Raw genomic sequence first — 23,452 nt, forward strand, 5'->3', positions numbered from 1 at the left:
GTGACACTGTGTGGCCACTCAGGGTAATGCACCAACAATTTCCTTCACGGAGCAACAGTGACACTGGGTGGCCACTCTGGGTAATGCACCAACAGTTTCCCTCAAGGAGCAACAGTGACGCTGGGTGGCCAGTCAGGGTAATGCACCAACAGTTTCCCTCACGGAGCAACAGTGACACTGGGTGGCCACTCAGGGTAATGCACCAACAATTTCCCTCACGGAGCAACAGTGACACTGGGTGGCCACTCTGGGTAATGCACCAACAGTTTCCCTCAAGGAGCAACAGTGACACTGGGTGGCCAGTCAGGCTAATGCACCAAGAATGACCCTCACGGAGCAACAGTGGCACGCGGTGGCCAACCATCGTTATCTACGAACAATTTCCCTCAGGGAGCAACATTGACACTCGGTGGCCACTCTGAGTAATGCACCAACAGTTTCCCTCACGGAGCAACAGTGACACTGGGTGGCCAGTCAGGGTAATGCACAAACAATTTTCCTGACGGAGCAACAGTGACACTCGGTGGCCAGTCAGGGTAATGCACCAAGAGTTTCCCTCAAGGAGCAACAGTGACACTCGGTGGCCAGTCAGGGTAATGCACCAACAATTTCCCTCACGGAGCAACAGTGACACTGTGTGGACATTCAGGGTAATGCACCAACAGTTTCCCTCACGGAGCAACAGTGACACTGGGTGGCCAGTCAGGGTAAAGCACAAACAATTTTCCTGACGGAGCAACAGTGACACTCGGTGGCCAGTCAGGGTAATGCACCAAGAGTTTCCCTCAAGGAGCAACAGTGACACTCGGTGGCCAGTCAGGGTAATGCACAAACAATTTCCCTCACGGAACAACTGTGACACTGGCTGGCCACTCAGGGTAATGCACCAACAGTTTCCCTCACGGAGCAACAGTGACACTGGGTGGCCACTCAGGGTAAAGCACAAACAATTTTCCTGACGGAGCAACAGTGACACTCGGTGGCCAGTCAGGGGAATGCACAAACAATTTCCCTCACGGAGCAACAGTGACACTCGGTGGCCAGTCAGGGGAATGCACAAACAATTTCCCTCACGGAGCAACAGTGAAACTGGCTGGACACTCAGGGTAATACACAAACAATTTCCCTCACGGAGCAACAGTGACACTGGGTGGCCACTCAGGGTAATGCACCAACAATTTCCCTCACGGAGCAACAGTGACACTGGGTGGCCACTCAGGGTAATGCACCAACAATTTCCCTCACGGAGCAACAGTGACACTGGGTGGACACTCAGGGTAATGCACCAACAATTTCCCTCACGGAGCAACAGTGACACTGGGTGGCCAGTCAGGGTAATGCACCAACAATTTCCCTCACGGAGCAACAGTGACACTGGGTGGCCAGTCAGGGTAATGCACCAACAGTTTCCCTCACGGAGCAACAGTGACACTGGGTGGCCACTCAGGGTAATGCACTAACAGTTTCCCTCACGGAGCAACAGTGACACTGGGTGGCCAGTCAGGGTAATGCACCAACAATTTCCCTCACGGAGCAACAGTGACACTGGGTGGCCAGTCAGGGTAATGCACCAACAATTTCCCTCACGGAGCAACAGTGACACTGGGTGGACACTCAGGGTAATGCACCAACAATGTCCCTCACGGAGCAACAGTGACACTGGGTGGCCACTCTGGGTAATGCACCAACAGTTTCCCTCACGGAGCAACAGTGACATTGGGTGGCCAGTCAGGGTAATGCACCAACAATTTCCCTCACGGAGCAACAGTGACACTGGGTGGCCAGTCAGGGTAATGCACCAACAGTTTCCCTCACGGAGCAACAGTGACACTGGGTGGACACTCAGGGTAATGCACCAACAATTTCCCTCACGGAGCAACAGTGACAGTGGCTGGCCACTCAGGGTAATGCACCAACAATTTTCCTCAAGGAGCAACAGTGACACTGGGTGGCCAGTCAGGGTAATGCACCAACAGTTTCCCTCACGGAGCAACAGTGACACTGGGTGGCCAGTCACGGTAATGCACCAACAGTTTCCCTCACGGAGCAACACTGACACTCGGTGGCCAGTCAGGGTAAGGCAGAAACCATGTCCCTCACGGAGCAACAGTGACACTGGCTGGCCAGTCAGGGGAATGCACAAACAATTTCCCTCACGGAGCAACAGTCACACTGGGTGGCCAGTCAGGGGAATGCACCAACAATTTCCCTCACGGAAAAACAGTGACACTGGCTGGCCACTCAGGGTAATGCACCAACAGTTTCCCTCACGGAGCAACAGTGACACTGGGTGGCCAGTCAGGGTAATGCACCAACAATTTCCCTCACGGAGCAACAGTGACACTGGGTGGCCACTCAGGGTAATGCACCAACAGTTTCCCTCACGGAGCAACAGTGACACTGTGTGGCCACTCAGGGTAATGCACCAACAATTTCCTTCACGGAGCAACAGTGACACTGGGTGGCCACTCTGGGTAATGCACCAACAGTTTCCCTCAAGGAGCAACAGTGACGCTGGGTGGCCAGTCAGGGTAATGCACCAACAGTTTCCCTCACGGAGCAACAGTGACACTGGGTGGCCACTCAGGGTAATGCACCAACAATTTCCCTCACGGAGCAACAGTGACACTGGGTGGCCACTCTGGGTAATGCACCAACAGTTTCCCTCAAGGAACAACAGTGACACTGGGTGGCCAGTCAGGCTAATGCACCAAGAATGACCCTCACGGAGCAACAGTGGCACGCGGTGGCCAACCATCGTTATCTACGAACAATTTCCCTCAGGGAGCAACAGTGACACTCGGTGGCCACTCTGAGTAATGCACCAACAGTTTCCCTCACGGAGCAACAGTGACACTGGGTGGCCAGTCAGGGTAATGCACCAACAGTTTCCCTCACGGAGCAACAGTGACACTGTGTGGACATTCAGGGTAATGCACCAACAGTTTCCCTCACGGAGCAACAGTGACACTGGGTGGCCAGTCAGGGTAATGCACAAACAATTTTCCTGACGGAGCAACAGTGACACTCGGTGGCCAGTCAGGGTAATGCACCAAGAGTTTCCCTCAAGGAGCAACAGTGACACTCGGTGGCCAGTCAGGGTAATGCACAAACAATTTCCCTCACGGAACAACTGTGACACTGGCTGGCCACTCAGGGTAATGCACCAACAGTTTCCCTCACGGAGCAACAGTGACACTGGGTGGCCACTCAGGGTAATGCACAAACAATTTTCCTGACGGAGCAACAGTGACACTCGGTGGCCAGTCAGGGTAATGCACCAAGAGTTTCCCTCAAGGAGCAACAGTGACACTCGGTGGCCAGTCAGGGTAACGCAGAAACCATTTCCCTCACGGAGCAACAGTGACACTGGCTGGCCAGTCAGGGGAATGCACAAACAATTTCCCTCACGGAGGAACAGTGACACTCGGTGGCCAGTCAGGGGAATGCACAAACAATTTCCCTCACGGAGCAACAGTGACACTCGGTGGCCAGTCAGGGGAATGCACAAACAATTTCCCTCACGGAGCAACAGTGAAACTGGCTGGACACTCAGGGTAATACACAAACAATTTCCCTCACGGAGCAACAGTGACACTGGGTGGCCACTCAGGGTAATGCACCAACAATTTCCCTCACGGAGCAACAGTGACACTGGGTGGCCACTCTGGGTAATGCACCAACAATTTCTCTCACGGAGCAACAGGAACACTGGGTGGCCAGTCAGGGGAATGCACAAACAATTTCTCTCACGGAGCAACAGTGACACTGGGTGGCCAGTCAGGGGAATGCACAAACAATTTCTCTCACGGAGCAACAGTGACACTGGGTGGCCACTCTGGGTAATGCACCAACAATTTCTCTCACGGAGCAACAGTAACACTGGGTGGCCAGTCAGGGTAATGCACCAACAATTTCTCTCACGGAGCAACAGTGACACTGGGTGGCCAGTCAGGGGAATGCACAAACAATTTCCCTCACGGAGCAACAGTGACACTGGGTGGACACTCAGGGTAATGCACCAACAATTTCCCTCACGGAGCAACAGTGACACTGGGTGGACACTCAGGGTAATGCACCAACAATTTCCCTCACGGAGCAACAGTGACACTGGGTGGCCAGTCAGGGTAATGCACCAACAATTTCCCTCACGGAGCAACAGTGACACTGGGTGGCCACTCAGGGTAATGCACCAACAGTTTCCCTCACGGAGCAACAGTGACACTGTGTGGCCACTCAGGGTAATGCACCAACAATTTCCTTCACGGAGCAACAGTGACACTGGGTGGCCACTCTGGGTAATGCACCAACAGTTTCCCTCAAGGAGCAACAGTGACGCTGGGTGGCCAGTCAGGGTAATGCACCAACAGTTTCCCTCACGGAGCAACAGTGACACTGGGTGGCCACTCAGGGTAATGCACCAACAATTTCCCTCACGGAGCAACAGTGACACTGGGTGGCCACTCTGGGTAATGCACCAACAGTTTCCCTCAAGGAACAACAGTGACACTGGGTGGCCAGTCAGGCTAATGCACCAAGAATGACCCTCACGGAGCAACAGTGGCACGCGGTGGCCAACCATCGTTATCTACGAACAATTTCCCTCAGAGAGCAACAGTGACACTCGGTGGCCACTCTGAGTAATGCACCAACAGTTTCCCTCACGGAGCAACAGTGACACTGGGTGGCCAGTCAGGGTAATGCACAAACAATTTTCCTGACGGAGCAACAGTGACACTCGGTGGCCAGTCAGGGTAATGCACCAAGAGTTTCCCTCAAGGAGCAACAGTGACACTCGGTGGCCAGTCAGGGTAATGCACCAACAATTTCCCTCACGGAGCAACAGTGACACTGGGTGGACACTCAGGGTAATACACAATTTCCCTCACGGAGCAACAGTGACACTGGGTGGCCAGTCAGGGTAATGCACCAACAATTTCCCTCACGGAGCAACAGTGACACTGGGTGGCCAGTCAGGGGAATGCACAAACAATTTCCCTCACGGAGCAACAGTCACACTGGGTGGCCAGTCAGGGGAATGCACCAACAATTTCCCTCACGGAGCAACAGTGACACTGGGTGGCCAGTCAGGGTAATGCACCAACAATTTCCCTCACGGAGCAACAGTGACACTGTGCGGACATTCATGGTAATGCACCAACAGTTTCCCTCACGGAGCAACAGTGACACTGGGTGGCCAGTCAGGGTAATGCACAAACAATTTTCCTGACGGAGCAACAGTGACACTCGGTGGCCAGTCAGGGTAATGCACCAAGAGTTTCCCTCAAGGAGCAACAGTGACACTCGGTGGCCAGTCAGGGTAATGCACAAACAATTTCCCTCACGGAACAACTGTGACACTGGCTGGCCACTCAGGGTAATGCACCAACAGTTTCCCTCACGGAGCAACAGTGACACTGGGTGGCCACTCAGGGTAATGCACAAACAATTTTCCTGACGGAGCAACAGTGACACTCGGTGGCCAGTCAGGGTAATGCACCAAGAGTTTCCCTCAAGGAGCAACAGTGACACTCGGTGGCCAGTCAGGGTAAGGCAGAAACCATTTCCCTCACGGAGCAACAGTGACACTGGCTGGCCAGTCAGGGTAATGCACAAACAATTTCCCTCACGGAGGAACAGTGACACTCGGTGGCCAGTCAGGGGAATGCACAAACAATTTCCCTCACGGAGCAACAGTGACACTCGGTGGCCAGTCAGGGGAATGCACAAACAATTTCCCTCACGGAGCAACAGTGACACTGGCTGGACACTCAGGGTAATACACAAACAATTTCCCTCACGGAGCAACAGTGACACTGGGTGGACACTCAGGGTAATGCACCAACAATTTCCCTCACGGAGCAACAGTGACACTGGGTGGCCAGTCAGGGTAATGCACCAACAATTTCCCTCACGGAGCAACAGTGACACTGGGTGGCCAGTCAGGGTAATGCACCAACAATTTCCCTCACGGAGCAACAGTGACACTGGGTGGCCAGTCAGGGTAATGCACCAACAGTTTCCCTCACGGAGCAACAGTGACACTGTGTGGACATTCAGGGTAATGCACCAACAGTTTCCCTCACGGAGCAACAGTGACACTGGGTGGCCAGTCAGGGTAAAGCACAAACAATTTTCCTGACGGAGCAACAGTGACACTCGGTGGCCAGTCAGGGTAATGCACCAAGAGTTTCCCTCAAGGAGCAACAGTGACACTCGGTGGCCAGTCAGGGTAATACACAAACAATTTCCCTCACGGAACAACTGTGACACTGGCTGGCCACTCAGGGTAATGCACCAACAGTTTCCCTCACGGAGCAACAGTGACACTGGGTGGCCACTCAGGGTAAAGCACAAACAATTTTCCTGACGGAGCAACAGTGACACTCGGTGGCCAGTCAGGGTAATGCACCAAGAGTTTCCCTCAAGGAGCAACAGTGACACTCGGTGGCCAGTCAGGGTAAGGCAGAAACCATTTCCCTCACGGAGCAACAGTGACACTGGCTGGCCAGTCAGGGGAATGCACAAACAATTTCTCTCACGGAGCAACAGTGACACTGGGTGGCCAGTCAGGGGAATGCACAAACAATTTCTCTCACGGAGCAACAGTGACACTGGGTGGCCACTCTGGGGAATGCACCAACAATTTCTCTCACGGAGCAACAGTAACACTGGGTGGCCAGTCAGGGTAATGCACCAACAATTTCTCTCACGGAGCAACAGTGACACTGGGTGGCCAGTCAGGGGAATGCACCAACAATTTCCCTCACGGAGCAACAGTGACACTGGGTGGCCACTCAGGGTAATGCACCAACAATTTCCCTCACGGAGCAACAGTGACACTGGGTGGACACTCAGGGTAATGCACCAACAATTTCCCTCACGGAGCAACAGTGACACTGGGTGGCCAGTCAGGGTAATGCACCAACAATTTCCCTCACGGAGCAACAGTGACACTGGGTGGCCACTCAGGGTAATGCACCAACAGTTTCCCTCACGGAGCAACAGTGACACTGGGTGGCCACTCAGGGTAATGCACCAACAGTTTCCCTCACGGAGCAACAGTGACACTGGGTGGCCAGTCAGGGTAATGCACCAACAATTTCCCTCACGGAGCAACAGTGACACTGGGTGGCCAGTCAGGGTAATGCACCAACAATTTCCCTCACGGAGCAACAGTGACACTGGGTGGACACTCAGGGTAATGCACCAACAATGTCCCTCACGGAGCAACAGTGACACTGGGTGGCCAGTCAGGGTAATGCACCAACAGTTTCCCTCACGGAGCAACAGTGACACTGGGTGGCCACTCAGGGTAATGCACCAACAATTTCCCCCACGGAGCAACAGTGACATTCCGTGGCCACTCAGGGTAATGCAGCAACAATTTCCCTCACGGAGCAACAGTGACACTGGCTGGCCAGTCAGGGGAATGCACAAACAATTTCCCTCACGGAGCAACAGTGACACTGGGTGGCCAGTCAGGGTAATGCACCCACAGTTTCCCTCACGGAGCGACAGTGAGACTCGGTGGCCAGTCCGGGTAATGCACCAACAATTTCTCTCACGGAGCAACAGTGACACCGGGTGGTCCGTCAGGGTAATGCACCAACAATTTCCCTCACGGAAAAACAGTGACACTGGATGTCCACACAGGGTAATGCAGCAACAATTTCCCTCACCGAACAACTGTGACACTGGCTGGCCACTCAGGGTAATGCACCAACAATTTCCCTCACGGAGCAACAGTGACACTGGGTGGCCACTCTGGGTAATGCACCAACAGTTTCCCTCAAGGAGCAACAGTGACACCGGGTGGCCAGTCAGGGTAATGCACCATTAGTTTCCCTCACGGAGCAACAGTGACACTGGGTGGCCAGTCAGGGTAATGCACCAACAGTTTCCCTCACGGAGCAACAGTGACACTGTGTGGACATTCAGGGTAATGCACCAACAGTTTCCCTCACGGAGCAACAGTGACACTCGGTGGCCAGTCAGGGTAATGCACAAACAATTTCCCTCACGGAACAACTGTGACACTGGCTGGCCACTCAGGGTAATGCACCAACAGTTTCCCTCACGGAGCAACAGTGACACTGGGTGGCCACTCAGGGTAATGCACAAACAATTTTCCTGACGGAGCAACAGTGACACTCGGTGGCCAGTCAGGGTAATGCACCAAGAGTTTCCCTCAAGGAGCAACAGTGACACTCGGTGGCCAGTCAGGGTAATGCACCAAGAGTTTCCCTCAAGGAGCAACAGTGACACTCGGTGGCCAGTCAGGGTAAGGCAGAAACCATTTCCCTCACGGAGCAACAGTGACACTCGGTGGCCAGTCAGGGGAATGCACAAACAAATTCCCTCACGGAGCAACAGTGACACTCGGTGGCCAGTCAGGGGAATGCACAAACAATTTCCCTCACGGAGCAACAGTGACACTGGGTGGACACTCAGGGTAATACACAAACAATTTCCCTCACGGAGCAACAGTGACACTGGGTGGCCACTCAGGGTAATGCACCAACAATTTCCCTCACGGAGCAACAGTGACACTGGGTGGCCACTCTGGGTAATGCACCAACAATTTCTCTCACGGAGCAACAGTAACACTGGGTGGCCAGTCAGGGTAATGCACAAACAATTTCACTCACGGAGCAACAGTGACACTGGGTGGCCAGTCAGGGGAATGCACCAACAGTTTCCCTCACGGAGCAACAGTGACACTGGGTGGCCACTCAGGGTAATGCACCAACAATTTCCCTCACGGAGCAACAGTGACACTGGGTGGCCAGTCAGGGTAATGCACCAACAGTTTCCCTCACGGAGCAACAGTGACACTGGGTGGCCACTCAGGGTAATGCACCAACAATTTCCTTCACGGAGCAACAGTGACACTGGGTGGCCACTCTGGGTAATGCACCAACAATTTCTCTCACGGAGCAACAGTAACACTGGGTGGCCAGTCAGGGTAATGCACAAACAATTTCACTCACGGAGCAACAGTGACACTGGGTGGCCAGTCAGGGGAATGCACCAACAGTTTCCCTCACGGAGCAACAGTGACACTGGGTGGCCAGTCAGGGTAATGCACCAACAATTTCCCTCACGGAGCAACAGTGACACTGGGTGGCCAGTCAGGGTAATGCACCAACAGTTTCCCTCACGGAGCAACAGTGACACTGGGTGGCCACTCAGGGTAATGCACCAACAATTTCCTTCACGGAGCAACAGTGACACTGGGTGGCCACTCTGGGTAATGCACCAACAGTTTCCCTCAAGGAGCAACAGTGACGCTGGGTGGCCAGTCAGGGTAATGCACAAACAGTTTCCCTCACGGAGCAACAGTGACACTGGGTGGCCACTCAGGGTAATGCACCAACAATTTCCCTCACGGAGCAACAGTGACACTGGGTGGCCACTCTGGGTAATGCACCAACAGTTTCCCTCAAGGAGCAACAGTGACACTGGGTGGCCAGTCAGGCTAATGCACCAAGAATGACCCTCACGGAGCAACAGTGGCACGCGGTGGCCAACCATCGTTATCTACGAACAATTTCCCTCAGGGAGCAACAGTGACACTCGGTGGCCACTCTGAGTAATGCACGAAGAGTTTCCCTCACGGAGCAACAGTGACACTGGGTGGCCAGTCAGGGTAATGCACAAACAATTTTCCTGACGGAGCAACAGTGACACTCGGTGGCCAGTCAGGGTAATGCACCAAGAGTTTCCCTCAAGGAGCAACAGTGACACTCGGTGGCCAGTCAGGGTAATGCACAAACAATTTCCCTCACGAAACAACTGTGACACTGGCTGGCCACTCAGGGTAATGCACCCACAGTTTCCCTCACGGAGCAACAGTGACACTGGGTGGCCACTCAGGGTAATGCACAAACAATTTTCCTGACGGAGCAACAGTGACACTCTGTGGCCAGTCAGGGTAATGCACCAAGAGTTTCCCTCAAGGAGCAACAGTGACACTCGGTGGCCAGTCAGGGTAATGCAGAAACAATTTCCCTCACGGAACAACTGTGACACTGGCTGGCCACTCAGGGTAATGCACCAACAGTTTCCCTCACGGAGCAACAGTGACACTGGGTGGCCACTCAGGGTAATGCACCAACAATTTCCCTCACGGAGCAACAGTGACACTGGGTGGCCTCTCTGGGTAATGCACCAACAGTTTCCCTCACGGAGCAACAGTGACACTGGGTGGCCTCTCTGGGTAATGCACCAACAATTTCCCTCACGGAGCAACAGTGACACTGGGTGGCCTCTCTGGGTATTGCACAAACAGTTTCCCTCACGGAGCAACAGTGGCACTGGGTGGCCACTCAGGGTAATGCACCAACAGTTTCCCTCACGGAGCAACACTGACACTCGGTGGCCAGTCAGGGTAAGGCAGAAACCATTTCCCTCACGGAGCAACAGTTACACTGGCTGGCCTCTCAGGGTAATGCACCAAGAATGACCCTCAGGGAGCAACAGTGGCACGCGGTGGCCAACCATCGTTATCTACGAACAATTTCCCTCAGGGAGCAACAGTGACACTCGGTGGCCACTCAGGGTAATGCACCAACAGTTTCCCTCACGGAGCAACAGTGACACTGGGTGGCCACTCAGGGTAATGCACCAACAATTTTCCTCAAGGAGCAACAGTGACACTCGGTGGCCACTCAGGGTAATGCACCAACAGTTTCCCTCACGGAGCAACAGTGACACTGGGTGGCCACTCAGGGTAATGCACCAACAATTTTCCTCAAGGAGCAACAGTGACACTGAGTGGCCAGTCAGGGTAATGCACCAACAGTTTCCCTCACGGAGCAACAGTGACACTCGGTGGCCAGTCAGGGTAATGCACAAACAGTTTCCCTCACGGAGGAACAGTGACACTGGGTGGCCACTCAGGGTAATGCACCAACAGTTTCCCTCAAGGAGCAACAGTGACACTGGGTGGCCACTGTGGGTAATGCACCAACAGTTTCCCTCAAGGAGCAACAGTGACACTGGGTGGCCAGTCAGGGTAATGCACCAACAGTTTCCCTCACGGAGCAACAGTGACACTCGGTGGCCACTCTGAGTAATGCACCAACAGTTTCCCTCACGGAGCAACAGTGACACTGGGTGGCTAGTCAGGGTAATGCACCAACAATTTCCCTCACGGAGCAACAGTGACATTCCGTGGCCACTCAGGGTAATGCACCAACAATGTCCCTCACGGAGCAACAGTTTCCCTCAAGGAGCAACAGTGACACTGGGTGGCCAGTCAGGGTAATGCACCAACAGTTTCCCTCACGGAGCAACAGTGACACTGGGTGGCCAGTCAGGGTAATGCACCAACAGTTTCCCTCAAGGAGCAACAGTGACACTGGGTGGCCAGTCAGGGTTATGCACCAACAGTTTCCCTCACGGAGCAACACTGACACTGGGTGGCCACTCAGGGTAATGCAGCAACAATTTCCCTCACGGAGCAACAGTGACACCGGCTGGCCACTCAGGGTAATGTGTTTGCGTGTGTTTGCTGGGAGGGCAGTGAGAGAGCCTGAGTGAGTGTCTGATTGGCTGCTAGCCTGCAGGGGGCGGGCATTAGGGTGTCTGTGTGTTTGTGTCAGGGAAGCCTGGCTGTTTAAAAATAGCCAGAGCCTCGCAAACCAGCTGAGCGGCGGCGAACCAGCAGAGGAGCGGGGGACAGCAGAGCAGCTCACAGCAGGAGTTTGCCTGGGAGTTCGCCTGGAGTGAGCCCAGTGAGGCTTACATCTTGCAAACGTCTCTGAGGAAGCTCATAGTAGGTAGGTGATACGGAAGGGGGGTTCAGCTGTTGTGACCTGCACTGGATGTGCCATGTTTGTCTTTCTTCCACAGGACAGACGCGGCTTTGTCTGTACAAAGTGCAAGCTGGTCTCCATATTGGAAGAGAAGATTGAAGGTCTGGAGCAACAGATAACGACCCTGCGTTGTATACGAGAAACTGAGGATTTTCTGGACAAAACTCAGGATAGGCTTCTAGGGGCACAAAGCTCTAAAGATATAGAGCAAGTTGCACAGAGGAGCCAAGAGGCCAGTGAAGAAGCTTGGCAACATGTGACCTCCAGAAGAGGTAAGCGGAATGTCCGGGTTCCAGTAACACAGACACAGGTAACTAACCGCTTTCATGTTCTCTCCACAGGTACCATTGCGGAGAGTGGACCAGATGATATGTCTGGGGGGAGAAAGCAGAAGGAGACTCCGCTGGTTGGAAGGCATGTGATGCGATGTCCTGAGGTTGGGGGTTCCACGACCACCACTCCCAAGAGGAGAAGGCGGGTGGTGGTGGTCGGGGACTCTCTCCTCCGGGGGACTGAGGCATCTATCTGCCGCCCTGACCGGGAAAACCGAGAAGTCTGCTGCTTGCCAGGGGCTAAGATTCGCGATGTGACAGAGAGACTGCCGAGACTCATCAAGCCCTCGGATCGTTACCCCTTCCTGCTTCTCCACGTGGGCACCAATGATACTGCCAAGAATGACCTTGAGCGGATCACTGCGGACTACGTGGCTCTGGGAAGAAGGATAAAGGAGTTGGAGGCGCAAGTGGTGTTCTCGTCCATCCTCCCCGTGGAAGGAAAAGGCCGGGGTAGGGACCGTCGAATCGTGGAAGTCAACGAATGGCTACGCAGGTGGTGTCGGAGAGAAGGCTTTGGATTCTTTGACCATGGGATGGTGTTCCATGAAGGAGGAGTGCTGGGCAGAGATGGGCTCCATCTTACGAAGAGAGGGAAGAGCATCTTTGCCAGCAGGCTGGCTAACCTAGTGAGGAGGGCTTTAAACTAGGTTCACCGGGGGAAGGAGACCAAAGCCCTGAGGTAAGTGGGAAAGCGGGGTACCAGGAGGAAGCACAGGCAGGAATGTCTGTGAGGGGAGGGCTCCTGCCTCATACTGGGAATGAGGGGCGATCAACAGGTTATCTCAAGTGCTTATATACAAATGCACAAAGCCTTGGAAACAAGCAGGGAGAACTGGAGGTCCTGGTGATGTCAAGGAACTATGACGTGATTGGAATAACAGAGACTTGGTGGGATAACTCACATGACTGGAGTACGGTCATGGATGGTTATAAACTGTTCAGGAAGGACAGGCAGGGCAGAAAAGGTGGGGGAGTAGCACTGTATGTAAGGGAGCAGTATGACTGCTCAGAGCTCCGGTACGAAACTGTGGAAAAACCTGAGTGTCTCTGGATTAAGTTTAGAAGTGTGTGCAACAAGAGTGATGTAGTGGTGGGAGTCTGCTATAGACCACCGGACCAGGGGGATGAGGCTTTCTTCCGGCAACTCACAGAAGCTACTAGATCGCATGCCCTGATTCTCATGGGTGACTTTAATTTTCCTGATTTCTGCTGGGAGAGCAATACAGCGGTGCATAGACAATCCAGGAAGTTTTTGGAAAGCGTAGGGGACAATTTCCTGGCGCAAGTGCTAGGGGAGCCAACTAGGGGGGGCGCTTTTCTTCACCTGCTGCTCACAAACCGGGTAGAATTAGTGGGGGAAGCAAAAGTGGATGGGAATCTGGGAGGCAGTGACCATGAGTTGGTTGAGTTCAGGATCCTGACGCAGGGAAGAAAGTTAAGCAGCAGGATACGGACCCTGGACTTCAGGAAAGCAGACTTCGACTCCCTCAGGGAACAGATGGCCAGGATCCCCTGGGGGACTAACATGAAGGGGAAGGGAGTCCAGGAGAGCTGGCTGTATTTCAAGGAATCCCTGTTGAGGTTACAGGGACAAACCATCCCGATGAGTCAAAAGAATAGTAAACATGGCAAGCGACCAGCTTGGCTTAATGGTGAAATCCTAGTGGATCTTAAACATAAAAAAGAAGCTTACAAGAAGTGGAAGGTTGGACATATGACCAGGGAAGAGTATAAAAATATTGCTCGGGCAAGTAGGAATGAAATCAGGAGGGCCAAATAGCACCTGGAGCTGCAGCTAGCAAGAGATGTCAAGAGTAACAAGAAGGGTTTCTTCAGGTATGTTGGCAACAAGAAGAAAGCCAAGGAAAGTGTGGGCCCCTTACTGAATGAGGGAGGCAACCTAGTGACAGAGGATGTGGAAAAAGCTAATGTACTCAATGCTTTTTTTGCCTCTGTTTTCACTAACAAGGTCAGCTCCCAGACTGCTGCGCTGGGCATCACAAAATGGGGAAGAGATGGCCAGCCCTCTGTGGAGATAGAGGTGGTTAGGGACTATTTAGAAAAGCTGGACGTGCACAAGTCCATGGGGCCGGACGAGTTGCATCCGAGAGTGCTGAAGGAATTGGCGGCTGTGATTGCAGAGCCCTTGGCCATTATCTTTGAAAACTCGTGGCGAACGGGGGAAGTCCTGGATGACTGGAAAAAGGCTAATGTAGTGCCAATCTTTAAAAAAGGGAAGAAGGAGGATCCTGGGAACTACAGGCCAGTCAGCCTCACCTCAGTCCCTGGAAAAATCATGGAGCAGGTCCTCAAAGAATCAATCCTGAAGCACTTGCATGAGAGGAAAGTGATCAGGAACAGTCAGCATGGATTCACCAAGGGAAGGTCGTGCCTGACTAATCTAATCGCCTTTTATGATGAGATTACTGGTTCTGTGGATGAAGGGAAAGCAGTGGATGTATTGTTTCTTGACTTTAGCAAAGCTTTTGACACGGTCTCCCACAGTATTCTTGTCAGCAAGTTAAGGAAGTATGGGCTGGATGAATGCACTATAAGGTGGGTAGAAAGCTGGCTAGATTGTCGGGCTCAACGGGTAGTGATCAATGGCTCCATGTCTAGTTGGCAGCCGGTGTCAAGTGGAGTGCCCCAGGGGTCAGTCCTGGGGCCGGTTTTGTTCAATATCTTCATAAATGATCTGGAGGATGGTGTGGATTGTACTCTCAGCAAATTTGCGGATGATACTAAACTGGGAGGAGTGGTAGATACGCTGGAGGGGAGGGATAGGATACAGAAGGACCTAGGCAAATTGGAGGATTGGGCCAAAAGAAATCTGATGAGGTTCAATAAAGATAAGTGCAGGGTCCTACACTTAGGATGGAAGAATCCAATGCACCGCTACAGACTAGGGACCGAATGGCTAGGCAGCAGTTCTGCGGAAAAGGACCTAGGGGTGACAGTGGACGAGAAGCTGGATATGAGTCCGCAGTGTGCCCTTGTTGCCAAGAAGGCCAATGGCATTTTGGGATGTATAAATAGGGGCATAGTGAGGAGATCGAGGGACGTGATCGTTCCCCTCTATTCGACACTGGTGAGGCCTCATCTGGAGTACTGTGTCCAGTTTTGGGCCCCACACTACAAGAAGGATGTGGATAAATTGGAGACAGTCCAGCGAAGGGCAAGAAAAATGAGTAGGGGTCTAGAGCACATGACTTATGAGGAGAGGCTGAGGGAGCTGGGATTGTTTAGTCTGCAGAAGAGAAGAATGAGGGGGGATTTGATAGCTGCTTTCAACTACCTGAAAGGGGGTTCCAAAGAGGATGGCTCTAGACTGTTCTCAATGGTAGCAGATGACAGAACGAGGAGTAATGGTCTCAAGTTGCAATGGGGGAGGTTTAGATTGGATATTAGGAAAAACTTTTTCACTAGGAGGGTGGTGAAACACTGGAATGCGTTACCTAGGGAGGTGGTAGAATCTCCTTCCTTAGAAGTTTTTAAGGTCAGGCTTGACAAAGCCGTGGCTGGGATGATTTAATTGGGGATTGGTCCTGCTTTGAGCAGGGGGTTGGACTAGATGACCTCCTGAGGTCCCTTCCAACCCTGATATTCTATGATTCTATGCAGCAACAATTTCCCTCCCAGAGCAACAGTGACACTGGGTGGCCACTCTAGGTAATGCACCAACAGTTTCCCTCAAGGAGCTACAGTGACACTGGGTGGTCAGTCAGGGTAATGCACAAACCATTTCCCTCACGGAGCAACAGTGACACTGGCTGGCCACTCAGGGTAATGCAGCAACAATTTCCCTTACGGAGCAACAGTGACACTCGGTGGCCAGTCAGGGTAATGCACAAACAATTTCCCTCACGGAGCAACAGTGACACTGGGTGGCCACTCTAGGTAATGCACCAACCATTTCCCTCACGGAGCGACAGTGACACTGGGTGGCCAGTCAGGGTAATGCACAAACAATTTCTCTCACGGAGCAACAGTGACACTGGGTGGCCACTCTGGGTAATGCACCAACAATTTCCCTCATGGAGCAACAGTGACACTGGGTGGCCACTCTGGGTAATGCACCAACCGTTTCCCTCAAGGAGCAACAGTGACACTCGGTGGCCAGTCAGGGTAATGCACAAACAGTTTCCCTCATGGAGCAACAGTGAAACTGGCTGGCCACTCAGGGTAATGCACACCAATGCTGCGAATTATACCTGATAGGTCACGCACAGTTCGAATCTAGGCTGAGGCACATAAACAAAGTCCACAACTGCAGAGTTCCCTAAAGACACCAAGTTTATTATGCTCGAGCGTGGTACTCCCCTGCTAGCCAGGAGGGGACCCTGAATACAGATTATACAAAGGTTATATACTTTTTAGCAAAGCATGTCGCCCTCGTGCATTGGAAACCTTAGCCAATAAACCAACCCTTGTCTTATCTACCACCTATCCCTGCTTGGTGCATTCCTCGTGCTATACCAGTATGTTAATTACACAGCATGGTCCTAAAGCCATGAATCAGTAACTTTTATTATCAGGATGGGAGGCCTCACATCAAGGCCAAGAGACAGGGAGTTAGAGACTGACAAAAACCAGATACTGGGAGTCAAGGCAGGCTGGAGACAAGGAGGAGGATTTTCACAGGGATTCAGTATTCAAGGATCACTCCTCTTGGTGTATGATGTGCTGGCATTTAAACAATGGTGGGCCCCAAACCAAAATGGAGTCACATGTGCTAACTTTTCCTTAACAGTCCTCCCTTTCTTTTTGTACATCAGTAAGCTATATTGGGACTGAGTAACCGCGCTGCAGGGTTAGCAACTGCCAACAGCACATACTGCAGCATTGTAGGCATACAAAAAGTAACGCAAAAACAATAACAGTCAAAAAAAGTAAATACAAAATACGCCATCCCCAAGTCCCCACATCCGGTAGCCATGAGGTGAGCCAGTCCCAGACCTCCTGGAATCCGGCGCTGGTAGTGTCGAGGCTGATGTGGTGGAATAGGGCTGCCTGTTGCTTGAGGATGTGGATGTCAGTTTCCACCCTATGGTGCTGATTTACAAATACACAACAGCTTGAGTTGACCAGAGCACAAAACCCACCCTGATTTGCAAGGAGATAATCCAGGGCTAGGAGGTTTTGCAATGTAGTTTGGGATAGCTGGGTGACTTCAATTTGAAGGGCAGATAGAGCATCTGCAGTAGCATTTGCCATTAGTTTCAAAGCAGCTGAAATGTTAACTATAGCTTTTTTCAGCTCACTTACTCCCAACCATGGCAGAAACCAATGCACAAAGGAGTGAAAGCCTTTGGGCCGTTGAGAAATGGGGTTTAAAGGAATACTTTGTCTGTCCCTCCATACTAGATTGCGGATCTCTCCCCGGGTCAGGTTCTGGTGTACTGTCACGGCGGGTACGATAGCCCCTAAGGTACATGTACGACACCATCCTGCTGGGAGAACCTTATAGGCTGTGTGATTGCATAACCAATACCAGCCAGACCCTTTGGGGACTGGCCACGGGGTCCTGGAGTAGGTAGAGGGGCCTTCTGCACCAGAGCTGATTTGGCTGGTGTGCTTGCACCCCACAAAATTCCCTACAAAAACTGTATTTTCTATGCCCTTACGTCGTGACACACATAAAGCATAATTACCCTGGGCCACCATATCAATAGACCATATTTGGATTGTAACATCCAGTTAAATGTAGTGTTTGCCCATAGCTTAGTTTGGAGTGTTCGATTAAGGGGGATAGGTACCCCTACCAACGGGACCCCCTGACCTAAATACGTGGGGGTATGAATACCAATCCAACACTGCGTTCGATTTACACCCTGTTTGACAGCGCGGGTTAAATTCAAGAAGCTATTGCCCTCCCATCCTTGTACTGGACTTGGGAATAGGGAGAGGAACCCCCCAGGCAAACCATACCAATGTTGGCATTCTCCTTTATACCATATAAAAAACACTACCCCCAATGTAAGTCCAATAAACAGGAACACAAAAAGTCCTGGTGGGCTGTGAAGGTCCCAGTAGCTGGAAAGCTTAGTCCATGGGTTGGTCGTGGTGTTCATTCGTGAAGTGGCTCGTCCAATGGCTTGGCAGGGTCAGGTGGGAGTCCCAGCGCCAACTTAACGTAGCTATGATGGATCCAGGAACCTTTACCTGCAAAGGAGTGGTGGCAGATGGTGGGAGTAATGTTCGTGGCTGTAAGGCGTTTTTGGTATTTATACTTGCCTACAAGCACAGGTTCCAGCCTCTGGAATAAACCCACCCCACCACTTTACTTCACATTCCCAAGAATACATCCCGCAACTTCCTCCCTGCCAATGTACAATGCTCCGTCTTTGCCATGAAGGCCAATTCTCAGTGACTTTTGCAGTCAGGAATCCTTGGATTTTGGTGGTTTTAGCAGAGCAGGCGTTTCTTCCCCCTTTTTTTTTTTTTTTTTTTTTTTTGGAACAGTCATGGTTTTGCATTATACAAGGGAGAGGTTACTAGCACATCACCCTGTAGTGCTTTGGTTTCTTTAGCAAATACTGAATGCAGGTTAGCTTTGTCAGTGGACAAGGAAGAGGTTACTAGCACTTTACCTTGTTTTTTTTCCTGCTGTCCAAAAGGAGGAAAGAAAAAAAACCCAGAAGGAGGGACAGGCTGATCAGTAGTCAAAGTGAAGTCATCTTGAGGTGGAGGGGTCTTTTGCAGTAAGAAGCATGGGTCCAGGCAGTCAGTCCTTGGCACTTCACAGCGGTGTTGGTAGTTAGCAGGACTTAATAAGGGTCTTTCCAGCATGGGGCCAGAGTAGTTTTTTGTTGATGGACCTTTATGTAGACCCAGTTACCTGGTTTTAACAAATGGCAGGTTTGCTCAGGATTTTTGAAGCAGGACTTCTTTTACCTGTAAATACAGAGACTTAACACATTTTATTAATGTTTGGCAGTGTGTTGCAGATCTTACAGCTGCTTGGGAACATTCAAGCCCCCCTCTTTCTTGGCTGTTAGCCAAATCCTAGCTGTGAGTAGTGTCCTTGGGCAGGCCAGTGTCTTATCTTTGGACCGAGCCTGCCAGCTACAGCGTTGAATTAGCTTGTCCTCTGTTTTATTTTTTTTTCCCTTCTTGCATTTTATTAACCTGCAAAGGAAACTTTTACTTTTTACTTATACACCTTTGTTTAAAAAGGAACACATGTACATTGCCCATTATACAGCACTTTAGTCTTATTGTTTAATGTATGCACATACACCCTTTTAGGAAAACGACTTTATTACAGAGCTTTGGAGCAACAAGCCAGGACAAGCACACCCACTTTTGAGAAGTCCACTTGGTACAACTTCTGGTGTCCAATAGTTTTCCTCCCTCCCCAGCCCTCTGACTAGAAATGTGAGGTAGCCAGAAGGATCTCATGTATAATATGGGGAGTGGGTTAACCTTTCATGTCCTTGCTTCCAAAGACTGTTGGAAATTTTAACAACAATTTTTTTTAATTAAAAGATCTGGCCAATGAAATTTTTTTTTTTTACTTAAGCAAATGTATTAAACTTTAGTATATATTTCAAGTTGAATAAAACGAGTATCTGCATTTTGATTTAACCCTTCTATTTAGTTTTAAACTAAACTGTCCTATGAAAAATTAAACACAGCAATTCTGACCACAAGACAAACACCACAAGAAAACATAGAACACAGAACAGAATTCTTATTGTGCCAGTACATTTATGAGATGTTGAATTGCTTTTTAGCTGGCATCAGTTTTTTCTGATTTTTTGAAAGACAAAAAAAACCACAGATCTACCCCCTTTTGGGCAGTCAGTCATTGCTTAAAATATTTCCTTTTTATACAAATACACTTGTTAATTGCAGGCAAAACAGAGGAATTACCCATATTTTTTTGTATATGTTTTATAGGCAGCCCAGGTTTCAGTGGCCTCTACTTTATCAGTTAGGTAATTTACATTAAAACAAATGCTTTCTGGCTTGCTTTTGGATCCACAGGTTAAAGATTCTTACTTTAAAAAGGGCACAATAAACTTTACTAGACTTTTGATTGCCTTTTACTTTTAACTCCTGCTGTCAAACACACAGCGACCTGAAAAGGAAGACACCACCTATTGTAGCCCCTTGGAGCCTAATAAGATATTAATTAAGTAGCACTGTATAATTGCATTTCTTTGGAAAAGGGCCCATTTTTTCCAAAATGGCTGCAAAGAAACCAAAAATTTTTTTTCTTTCCAGTATTTTACAAAGTTTAACTGCTTAATTCTCTCCAGCAACTACAGAGTTAACTTCTTACTATCCTTTTTAAAATCACTTGCTTATTTCCCAAAACGACACCCAATTAACTTAGATTTTACCATTTCAAGTATTATTCCGGGATTTACGTTCTCCATTCCTGTAATTATTTACTCCTCTTTTTTCACTATGACCTCCAAGTTTCCAACCTGTTTTCCAATTTCTCTATCTGTTGCCTGCCCGCTTGGGCCCGATCCTGTTTTTTTCTCTGAACCGTCCCTTCCATGAGCACCAGCTTTGTTTCATTACCAAATTAACAAGGAGGGTGGGCTTCTTAACTAGCCCCAGGCCTCCTGGTCTCTTTTTTTAAATATTTTCACTTACAAGGGCTACCCGAGTCCTCCCCCCATGAGGCTTGACACCTGGATAGAAAGCAAGGCTAATTGGCAAGCAAGGAGGTGACGGGCATAAGTCAGAAAGCCGAGGGTAAGCCGGAGGAGGGGCAGAAGCAGGCATAGCACAGGGTGGGGCTGGAGACCCCTGAGATGAATAAGAAAAGGAGGAGGAAAGAGGACGTCCTTTCGCATGCGCATAAGCCCAGTTGTCCCATACATACCAATAATCCATCTGGGCTGGAGCTTTGTTTTCCAGCCTTTTCCTAAGCGCTGTTAATTTTTCCCCAGCAAACGAACCACCCAGTGGCCAGTCAAAAGGTGTTTGAGTTGTTAGTGCTGGCCACTCAACCTTGCACAAGATTACAGGTTTTTTTTTTTTTTTACCTAACCCATGGGAACCAGAAATATTCCCCCAATTCTTGAGAATTTCAGCCAAAGGGGTCCCCTTACTGACACTCTGACCAGAACCCATAATGGGCTACCAAAAGGACACCAAATGTGCCACCTTATCGCCTAAGCAACAGCTCACACCTCCCCTCCTCTGAGTTCTCAAAGGTGAACTCACCCTGTGCCGGCTGGAGCTGTCCGAGAGGAGGAGTGTAGTCTCGCTTGTTGCGGCGAGCCTAGAGCCCCTTCGTCGTCGCCAAAACTGCTGCGAATTACACCTGGTAGGACACGCACACCAATGCTGCGAATTACACCTGGTAGGACACGCACAGTTCGAATCTAGGCTGAGGCACATAAACAAAGTCCACAACTGCAGAGTTCCCTAAAGACACCAAGTTTACTACGCTCGAGCGTGGTGCCCCCCTGCTAGCCAGGAGGGGACCCTGAATACAGATTATACAAAGGTTATATACTTTTTAGCAAAGCACGTCACCTTCGTGCATCGGAAACCTTAGCCAATAAACAAACCCTTGTCTTATCTACCACCTATCCCTGCTTGGTGCATTCCTCGTGCTATACCAGTATGTTAATCACACAGCGTGGTCCTAAAGCCATGCATCAGTAACTTTTATTATCAGGTTGGGAGGCCTCACATCAAAGGCCAAGAGACAGGGAGTTAGAGACTGACAAAAACCAGATACTGGGAGTCAAGGCAGGCTGGAGACAAGGAGGAGGATTTTCACAGGGATTCAGTATCTAAGAATCACTCCTCCTGGTGTATGATGTGCTTGCTTTTAGACAATGGTGAGCCCCAAACCAAAATGGAGTCACATGTGCTAACTTTTCCTTAACAGCACCAACAGTTTCCCTCATGGAGCAACAGTGACACTGGGTGGCCAGTCCACATAATGCACAAACCATTTCCCTCATGGACGAACATGACACTGGGTGGCCAGTCAGGGTAATGCACAAACAATTTCCCTCACGGAGCAACAGTGACACTGGGTGCTCAGTCAGGGTAATGCACAAACAATTTCCCTCACGGAGCAACAGTGACACTGAGTGGCCACTCTGGGTAATGCACGAACAATTTCCCTCACAGTGCAATAGTGACACTGGGTGGCCCGTCAGGGTAATGCACAAACCATTTCCCTCATGGAGCAACAGTGACACTCGGTGGCCAGTCAGGGTAATGCACCAACAGTTTCCCTCACGGAGCAACAGTGACACTGGGTGGCCAGTCAGGGTAAGGCACCAACAATTTCCCTCTCGGAGCAACAGTGACACTGGGTGGCCACTCAGGGTAATGCACACCCTCATGGAGCAACAGTGACACTTCGTGGCCACTCTGGGTAATGCACAAACAGTTTCCCTCACGGAGCAACAGTGACACTGGGTGGCCAGTCAGGGTAATGCACCAACAATTTCCCTCATGGAGCAACAGTGACACTGGGTGGCCACTCAGGGTAATGCAGAAAGTATTTCCCTCACGGAGCAATGGCCAATGCGTGGCCAATTCAGGTAGTGCACAAATCATTTCCGTTATGGACCAACAGTGACAGTTGGTGGCCAATTCAGGTCGTGCTCAAATCATTTCCCTCATGGACCAACAGTGACACCGGGAAGCCCTTTGGAGTAATACACAAAGCATTTCCTCACGGAGCACCAGTTGCACAACCTGGATTTAAGAATAATAATAATAAACAAAAAATAGTTTCACTATTAAAGTTAGATTTTCAATGACTGTAAGGGATAGCAAACAGAAGAAGGCAGATTACTAAGCAAATACAAATACACACACATACTAAGCCTAAGATCTTAAAGAGACTGGATTCAAGAAGTAATTTCTCATCCTAAATGTCTTTCGGCAACTTGAAGAGTTTCTGTAGCTTAGACTTCCCGTTGTTTCTCTTTACAGACTAGACTCCTGTCTTAGTCTGGACTTCCCCCTTCTCAGTTCCTTTGTCTCTTCAGGTACTTTCAGCAACCTTTCTACTGCCCTGCATGATTTTCGTCCGCTCCGACTTCTCCATGGCTCCCGAGACCTCACTTGGGGGAATGCACACCTACCCGTGTCCTACAAAGGGAAACGGCACCAGGAGAGTAGAGGAGAGAGAGACTGAGAAAGTTGGCCAACACACAAGAGAAGGGAGAAGAACATGGGAGGAAGGCAAGCAACTCACCAGCTGGAGTCATCCTCCTAGATGCAACCTTCTCCTGCGAAGGAGACACTGTTCCTGGCCAGAGAAATGAGCAGCCCCGAAAATGGGGACCTTGTCTCTCTCGT

At 50.6% G+C, this 23,452-nt stretch overlaps 1 protein-coding gene and 1 long non-coding RNA gene across 2 annotated transcripts in view; both read right to left on the minus strand.

Moving 5' to 3' along the window:
• Window positions 1-23,452, minus strand: part of LOC141978171 (uncharacterized) — a 79,097-nt gene that overhangs the window by 25,042 nt on the left and 30,603 nt on the right. The gene's annotated exons all lie outside the window — the stretch shown is intronic.
• Window positions 16,439-22,525, minus strand: LOC141978172 (uncharacterized). The gene is made up of 3 exons (XR_012636344.1): window positions 21,344-22,525; window positions 18,748-19,051; window positions 16,439-18,319 (listed from the first exon to the last, which is right to left on the minus strand). It is a non-coding gene; the product is annotated as an uncharacterized LOC141978172 (long non-coding RNA).

The sequence above is a fragment of the Natator depressus genome, chromosome 26 (assembly GCF_965152275.1).
Source record: "Natator depressus isolate rNatDep1 chromosome 26, rNatDep2.hap1, whole genome shotgun sequence".
In the NCBI taxonomy this organism is placed as follows: Eukaryota; Metazoa; Chordata; order Testudines; family Cheloniidae; genus Natator; species Natator depressus.